Source organism: Gavialis gangeticus, unplaced genomic scaffold (assembly GCF_001723915.1).
Source record: "Gavialis gangeticus isolate Ggan-Ray unplaced genomic scaffold, GavGan_comp1, whole genome shotgun sequence".
NCBI classification, from domain to species: Eukaryota; Metazoa; Chordata; order Crocodylia; family Gavialidae; genus Gavialis; species Gavialis gangeticus.
Genome location: NW_017729034.1, coordinates 57,135,247 through 57,142,306, shown reverse-complemented (window position 1 = coordinate 57,142,306; position 7,060 = coordinate 57,135,247). Strand labels below are relative to the sequence as shown.

Below are 7,060 nucleotides of genomic sequence, written 5' to 3'. Positions count from 1 at the left end.
TTAATTTTTTACATTTTTTTTTTTTTTTTTTTTGAGGCCCCATGGGCCAGATAGAATGGCCTCGTGGGCTGGATCCGGCCCATGGGCTATATTTTGCCCACCCCTATGCTAGCTGTCCTCAGACTGCAGAGTAGAATGGGGGGTGTTTGGTTTTTCCCATGCTTATGGGTTTTTTTCCTGGTTGCCACATGAAGCTGGGAAGGAATTCCCCCCACCTTCTCCTCCAACCTGTTGCTACAGATGTCAGGATCAGGGGGGTGATAAGGGTTCTGGCTGTTAAAAAGCACTGGGTGTTGGCTGCAGCTAAGGATGCCAGTGGCTAAGATTGACTAGGGTGTGCCATTTCTCCTGCTGGGATTAAAACCTAGAGCTCCCTGGTTAGAGGGTCTTGCCCCTCTGCTCAGGGTCATCAGACCAATCACTACATCTGGAATCTAGAAGGAAGTTTATTCTGTGATCAGATTGGTACAGACTGTGTGGGGTTTTGCCTTTCTCTGTGGTCAGGGGCATAATTTTCTTCCTTGCATCTCGAGTATATTTTAACAATGCTTACAGTGACAGGACAATCACAGCTCTCATCCCCTAGCTCTACCTGCAAGAGGTTAGGTGCTCTTGGTGTTTTTGACAGGGTTGATTGTGTAGCTTTAGGAATAAGTTAGACTTGTCTGGAATGGTTTGGAATTGAATGATCCTGCCTTGGTGGGTTGACTAGACGATCTCCTAAAGTCCCTTCTAGCCCTATTTTTCTATGATTCTGTGTTTTAATAATTTAAGACAATGATTCCCAAAGGATGTGCCATGAGAGTGATGGAAGTGTGCTGTGAGATCCTATTAGGGGTAAATGCCTCCTTCCCCATCCAGCACCCTGCTCCAGCTACACCAGCAGCACCTGTGAGTGCTCTAACAGGTACTGCCACTGCTGCTTCTGCTGTCTCCTGCCCTTCCCTGTCCCCAGGCAGGCCCTGTGCCATTTCCCCTCCCCCTACCACCCTCACACTCCCACTCCCAGCAGTGCATTCAGCTGCAAGCAAGTGTGCTGTGCAGCCTGCCCCATTGCCTCTACTCCTCCTGTGCTCCTGGGGCCAGCAACAGGGGCCACAGGGTGGTTGCCAGCATGTGAAACCCTGCAGAAGCTGCCTTAGCAATGGGGGCTGTCTTTGCCCAAAGTACAGAGCAGGGGCTGGGAAGGTACAGACAGTGGAAAGAGCAGGGCACAGCAGCATAAGGCCCTCACCCTTAAGTGGCACCAGCTAGATCATTAATTTTTTTAATCTTTTAGCCTCAAGGCCCCCCTCCATATGTTTTCTCAATTTAGATCTCTTGGTGACTTTTCTACTGGACTGCCATAAAATTCAGGGGGAAAAAAAGTACCTCACCAATTTTAATCAGGGTGGGAGGGGGAGTATGCCTCAGGTATCGGAAGTTTGGGAAACACTAATTTACGAGATATTTAGAGTGGCTGTATATTCACAACCTTCAAGCTGCGAGATGGGCAAGGCAGGGAAGAGATATCCTCCACATTAAAACAACAGCTGAGACTGCCTGCAGTTCCACCCCCCTAACAGGAAAAGAGAGAGAGAGAAAAAAAAAATGTGTCCCCAAGAAGCACAGCACCTCCACATACCTTACTTCCTATGTTCTAAGAATGTACGGACAATCAACTAGCGTTAATTTTCTGTCAGTTACATAACTACATACTCTTCTGTTATTACAAAATTAAGTTAATAACAAGTAAGTTTCTAAATCACTAAGATATGAAAATGCATTTCCTTTCGCTTCCATTTAAACCTACAAAAATTAAATTGAAGTACATAGTATGGATATGTAGCTCTTGTTCTCTTCAACTGCTGTCATAAATGCCTCATTTAACTCTATTTCATGTAATGCCCCGATTCAAAGAAAGAGAAAAAAAAAAGAAAAGAAAAGAGAAATCCTTCTTATGTTACATTTGCCAATGGGAGCTATACCAAAGTCCTGTCCTCAAGGAAGCAACCTTGTCCCTACACACTCTTCAGCTCAATTTACTTTTAATGAATGATGCCCTCCTGAGTCAAGGCATTGACTCTCTCATTTGGATTCACTCCTTTCCAGCTTACTCCATAATAAGCAAACCTATCAAGTCTGCTCTAAAAATAGAGGGAAAAAATATAGAAAAAGAACTCTGTATACAGAGTAACACAGCCAGAAGCAAAGGAGTAGCCTGCCTCCTTGTGGCTAAACTAAATTATAATTCTGAATTCCTCCAATTCCTTCAATCCACCAGGGCCACAAAATGTACTAAATAAAATAAATGAATACAGTAAAAAACAAACAAACAAACAAACAACAGGTTCTGTGGTTTTTTTCATATTTTAAGCAGCAGCTACCAAGTTTTAGATATCATGAGTTGGTTTCCTAATCCTAATTGCTAAGAGTTGGCTTTGGTCTTGTGCCCCAATTGCCAAAGATGTTTGAAATTAAAAAGACAACGACCTCTTCGATATTTCTAAGGAGGACATTCTGATCCACTGAACCCATCACTGACTGCTTCATTCCCTGAAGGCAAAGAAGGAGCAATGGAAATAAATAAAATTTGAGGAAAAGCCTTTTTACAGTTCTCTCCCCCATATACAGAATCAACCAAGGCTATGCTACACAGTTGCACATATTTTTTTAAAAGGCAGCTTAAGAAACAAAGTCTAGCTGGACAATGAGACTTAGGGACAAAAATCCTGAGAAAAATAGAACTCAGGCACTTCAATCCAAAACTGAGATCCTCAAAACCTTTGCTCAACTTCTACCTAAGCCTGAAGCCAGCAAAAGACCCTGGACACTTCAGTTTTCAACACTGAATTTTTGTTGATGCTTAAAGGTCTGCATCTGCCCAGGCTCAGAAGTGGTCTATTCTTGACAGTGTTAAGTAGCTCTGCACTAAGCTCAAGCCTAAAGCATGTCAGGATCCAAAATCAGGCATTCTTCTGCCTATTAAGCTTCAGGGCACAATCTGGTAGGCAGTCTCTGAGTATGTCTAGCAGATTAGATTCTACACAAAGACAGGTGGTGCCTCCTTTTATCCAGTAGTTCAGTGGATGCAAGAGGCCTAAATTCAATTTCCTCCTCCGCCTTAGGACTGGAACCTAAAAAAAAAAAAAAAAAATCGCTCAGCTCCCAGAAGAGCAACTTCACCATCAAGCTCTTCTGTGGTGGGGGAGGCTCTTAATCTCTCCTATTAAAGTCATTCCACATTTCATCAAATAATTAAAGATGCATTGGGCCAGAGAAAAAGAGAGAGAGAAAAAAAAACAGGATTTTATTGCCTGTTGGGTAGAGACCTGGATTCCAGTGCTTGCTCCCAACTGTTAGTAGTAAAGTGTGTAAACTGTCAATGGAACAGAAACCAAAACCCACATTTACCTCCCCAGACAAATGCTGTAACTACTAGGCCAGAGACATGCTCACATTTTCTGAATCTTTCAAGCTGCTCCAGTTTGCATGGAACAGCTTTAAAAGAAAGGACAGACAGGCCCTCACCCAGTCTATAATCTGGGGCTGAAAACTTTCTCCTGGGAGGCAAGAGCTTTGAGTATGAAAACCCTCAGGCAGGAGGGGCTTGAACCTAAGTCTCTGACTTCATGCTGATTGTTTTAACCATGGAGCTATTGTGTAAAGAAGGCCAGGACCTCCTCTGGTGGTGTTCTGAATGACAGGCCTAAATCCTGTTTTTAAAAGAAAAAAAAAAAATGTTTGTGCATCCAATTCAGGAGCAGACTCAGATTTGTGAAACCCACGTGGAGGGAGACAGCCCAGAATTAGACTTAACCCCAGTGAGGGATGATATTTGAGATACAGCATTCACTAGTTACCAAAAAAATCAAACTAAGCAAAGTGCGTTAGATTCTAATAGCCAGCAATTCTATAAGTGACAGTAAAGAAAAACACCCAAGCAGAGTCTTGTCAAGAAACTGCACAGTTTCCAAAGCTTGTTGTATTTTACTCGTTGAGACTAATAGCCAGACAGAGGGGGAGGGAAAACCTTATTCAGCATAGATTATGGATAAAGATTTTGACTCCAGTATTAAGTTGGCTGATTTTAGAGAGAGAGAGAGATGCTAATAAGCATCAGAGGGAAAAAAAACAACCAAACAAACAAAACCCCCCCCCCCCAAAAAAAAAATCACACAGTACCAGGCTTTGGGGGTTTTGATTATGTTCTCTGACTGATTCCATTAAGCAAGATCCTAGCAACCGGTAGACACTGTATACCAATGTCCTTGGCATGTATTTACTAGTTTACATGGCTCCCACTCAACAGACTGTTTTTTTTCTAATTCCCATTCTGAGGCACCCAACTCCTCCCATATGCTGGGAGCCTAAGCATCTAATACAGGACTGTGGATTGCACTACAATAGCAAGCTGCCTAAAGGTTGGGACCTCCAGCACTCAGCATCAGCGTCATTCTTTTGTAGACTTAAATTCAAAAGGCTGAAAGTGGAGAACCCAAGGGACAAAAATACATATCAGTGCCAGACAACTCGAATAAGGGAGAAAAAACTACAGCCTTGTTCCCCAGCACGGGGCCCAAATTTGCACAGAAGTTGGCACCTACTAACTTAATGGAAACTGACGAAATCAACCAACAAGCAGGACTGGAAGCTATACCAGAAAAAATTCAGAAAATCTAGACTATGCCCTGAAGTGGTACATGACATCATCCTGATAGAAGCATGTGTTCTTTGTATAACCAGGCCTATGCAATTAAGAACCTCTCCCTGTTTTCGTAATTTTTGACTGAACAAACCAAAGACTTAAGTCTACTAAAACTGATACTCCGGTGACTCTTGTGCACTTTTGCTGGACAAAAATACTTGAAAAGTATCAAGGAGTACAAGTCATGTATGCCATGATATTCACTATAGCAAAACTTTCATTCATAAAGCTAAGCCAGTTTGTGTTTTTACTTCATATCAGGGTATGGCACTCCAAATCACTAAATCTTTTACTCAGCATTTAAAAGCTATTGTATGTACACATTTCCATATTTATCTTCACTAAATGATTCCAAAGATTGGGATAAATTTTGTTTCACTGAGAGAAAATAGTACTAAATCCCAATGCAAGTATAATTGTTAATATCACCACTTGTTTCTTATGGGTCAAAGTACCCATTTCCTCACAGACAGGCAATTACTTTAGATGCCTACACTTTTGTCTCATACTAAACCTCTAGCTATGTTGCTGAAACTCCTCTCAGTCTTTAATTCCTCTTGCTCAAACTCCTAATTGTGCTGACCTGTAAAGTTTAGAAAATTTTGTATAGAACAACAACTGCTTTTCAAGTGTTGAGACAAGACTCACCCCCCCTTTCCCTGTCAGTAATACCATTCTTACGCAGCAGTGTGGATGCTGTCCCAGATCAGTGCCCAGAGCTTTCATAAAACCTAGGTTTTTCTTCCTGTTCTGCCACTGGACTGCTGGGTAACTTTGGGCAGGTCATTCTGCTTATACCTTAGGTTTCCCCAACTATAAAATGAGATTTCATAGATTTCAAAGAATTTCATAGATGATAAAGCCAACTTCCTAAGTAAAGCATATCAAGATCTAACTGATAAAAAAGTATTATAATTGCTAAGCGTCAAAATAATTTTTCTTTGTACAAGCTTCCCAAGAACAAAAATTTTAGTCCTACCTAACCTTCTCTTACCTCATTATATATCAGTTGTCCAAGTCAGTTTTTACATACAAAATACAGTAGTGTAACCTTCAAAGCGCATTCAGACCAAAGTCTTAATTGCATCTCATGCCAGACCCATTTCTGATAAATGCACAATATCCACTTAAATGAGTTTGACGTTTAACTAAACAGTAAGCATGTAACAGTAAATGCAATGGTTTCCTCCAAGTTGATGTACAGCATATTCCTTTCAAAATGTGAAAGATAAAGCACAGCAAAGCACTGAGCCATTTGCAAACAGATACAGAGCTCAGTTCTACAGACTTATTGGTGGAAATAATCCCTGCTTACAACAAGGACTGACTACAAGGTCTGGACCTCAAAACACCTCTAGAATACATCTCTATTTCTAGGAACTGAACTGAAAAGGGGCAATAAAATCCCATCTTACTAGACACTACTGTCAAGGTACATTAAGGTTCAGCCCCAAACAGATACCAATTCTTTAGTGAAACAATATTACTGAAGTCATCTCATCCTTCACACCACCAAACCCTCCCTTCCCCCTCCCCATTTTGGAGGCACGCAAGAGGAATTACAAGCCAATGAACATTTGAACCCTTTCACTACACCAAAGGCACAATGTTTAGAGTCAAAGCTTTCTGGCATCCCTGGCCTTAAAATTAAACCCTGTTGGGTTATAAGGGCCTGCTAATTTATCCTGCCAAAAATTAAACGTGTTGTTTTAAAAACCTCACAAGAAAAATCTACGGGATGACCCGGGGACAACCACATGCTTGGCCATGGCGGGACAACACCCATGTATCTTTGGGGCTGGCCAAGCGCCCCCACACACCAAAAGACTCCTTTCAGACATCTGTGCCGCTAGGAAAGGGTTTCTGCACCAAACTACCAAACCCCCAAGAGGAAAGGCAGAGGGGCCCCAGCTGTGAGGAAAGCCCCATCCCAGCGGTTCCCAATCTGTGGTTAAGGTATCACCAGGGGTACGCAGGCAACCTGTCAGTGGTGCACTTTGACAGATTTATTATAATTACTTGACATGACAAAATTTTCCAGGTGGTGCTGCAGGTTGAACTGAAAAACGTGCTAGTGGTACTTCAGGGCGAACCATTTTACATGGACACTGCACAATATGCCTGTCTGAGTTTGGGAACCGCTCGCTGCCCGTCCTATCCCTGGTGCTACAAGCCCCGGAGAGGTGTGTGGCCGCACTGCAAGTAGAAGCCAGGGAGCAGCTGAGCGGCACCGAGAGCCCCGCGGGGTCTGTGGGCAAGCTGAAGCCCGCGGGGGCGCTCTCTGGGTGGACAAATTGGGGAGGGGGGGATGAGAATAGCTTTCCGCAGCTGCCCACAAGAGACACAGCAGCGCAGCGGCAGAGGGACGGGGGG

At 42.9% G+C, this 7,060-nt stretch overlaps 1 protein-coding gene across 1 annotated transcript in view; it reads right to left on the bottom strand.

The window, feature by feature from the left end:
• GALNT2 (polypeptide N-acetylgalactosaminyltransferase 2) overlaps positions 1-7,060 on the bottom strand; it is a 204,983-nt gene that overhangs the window by 196,851 nt on the left and 1,072 nt on the right. The gene's annotated exons all lie outside the window — the stretch shown is intronic.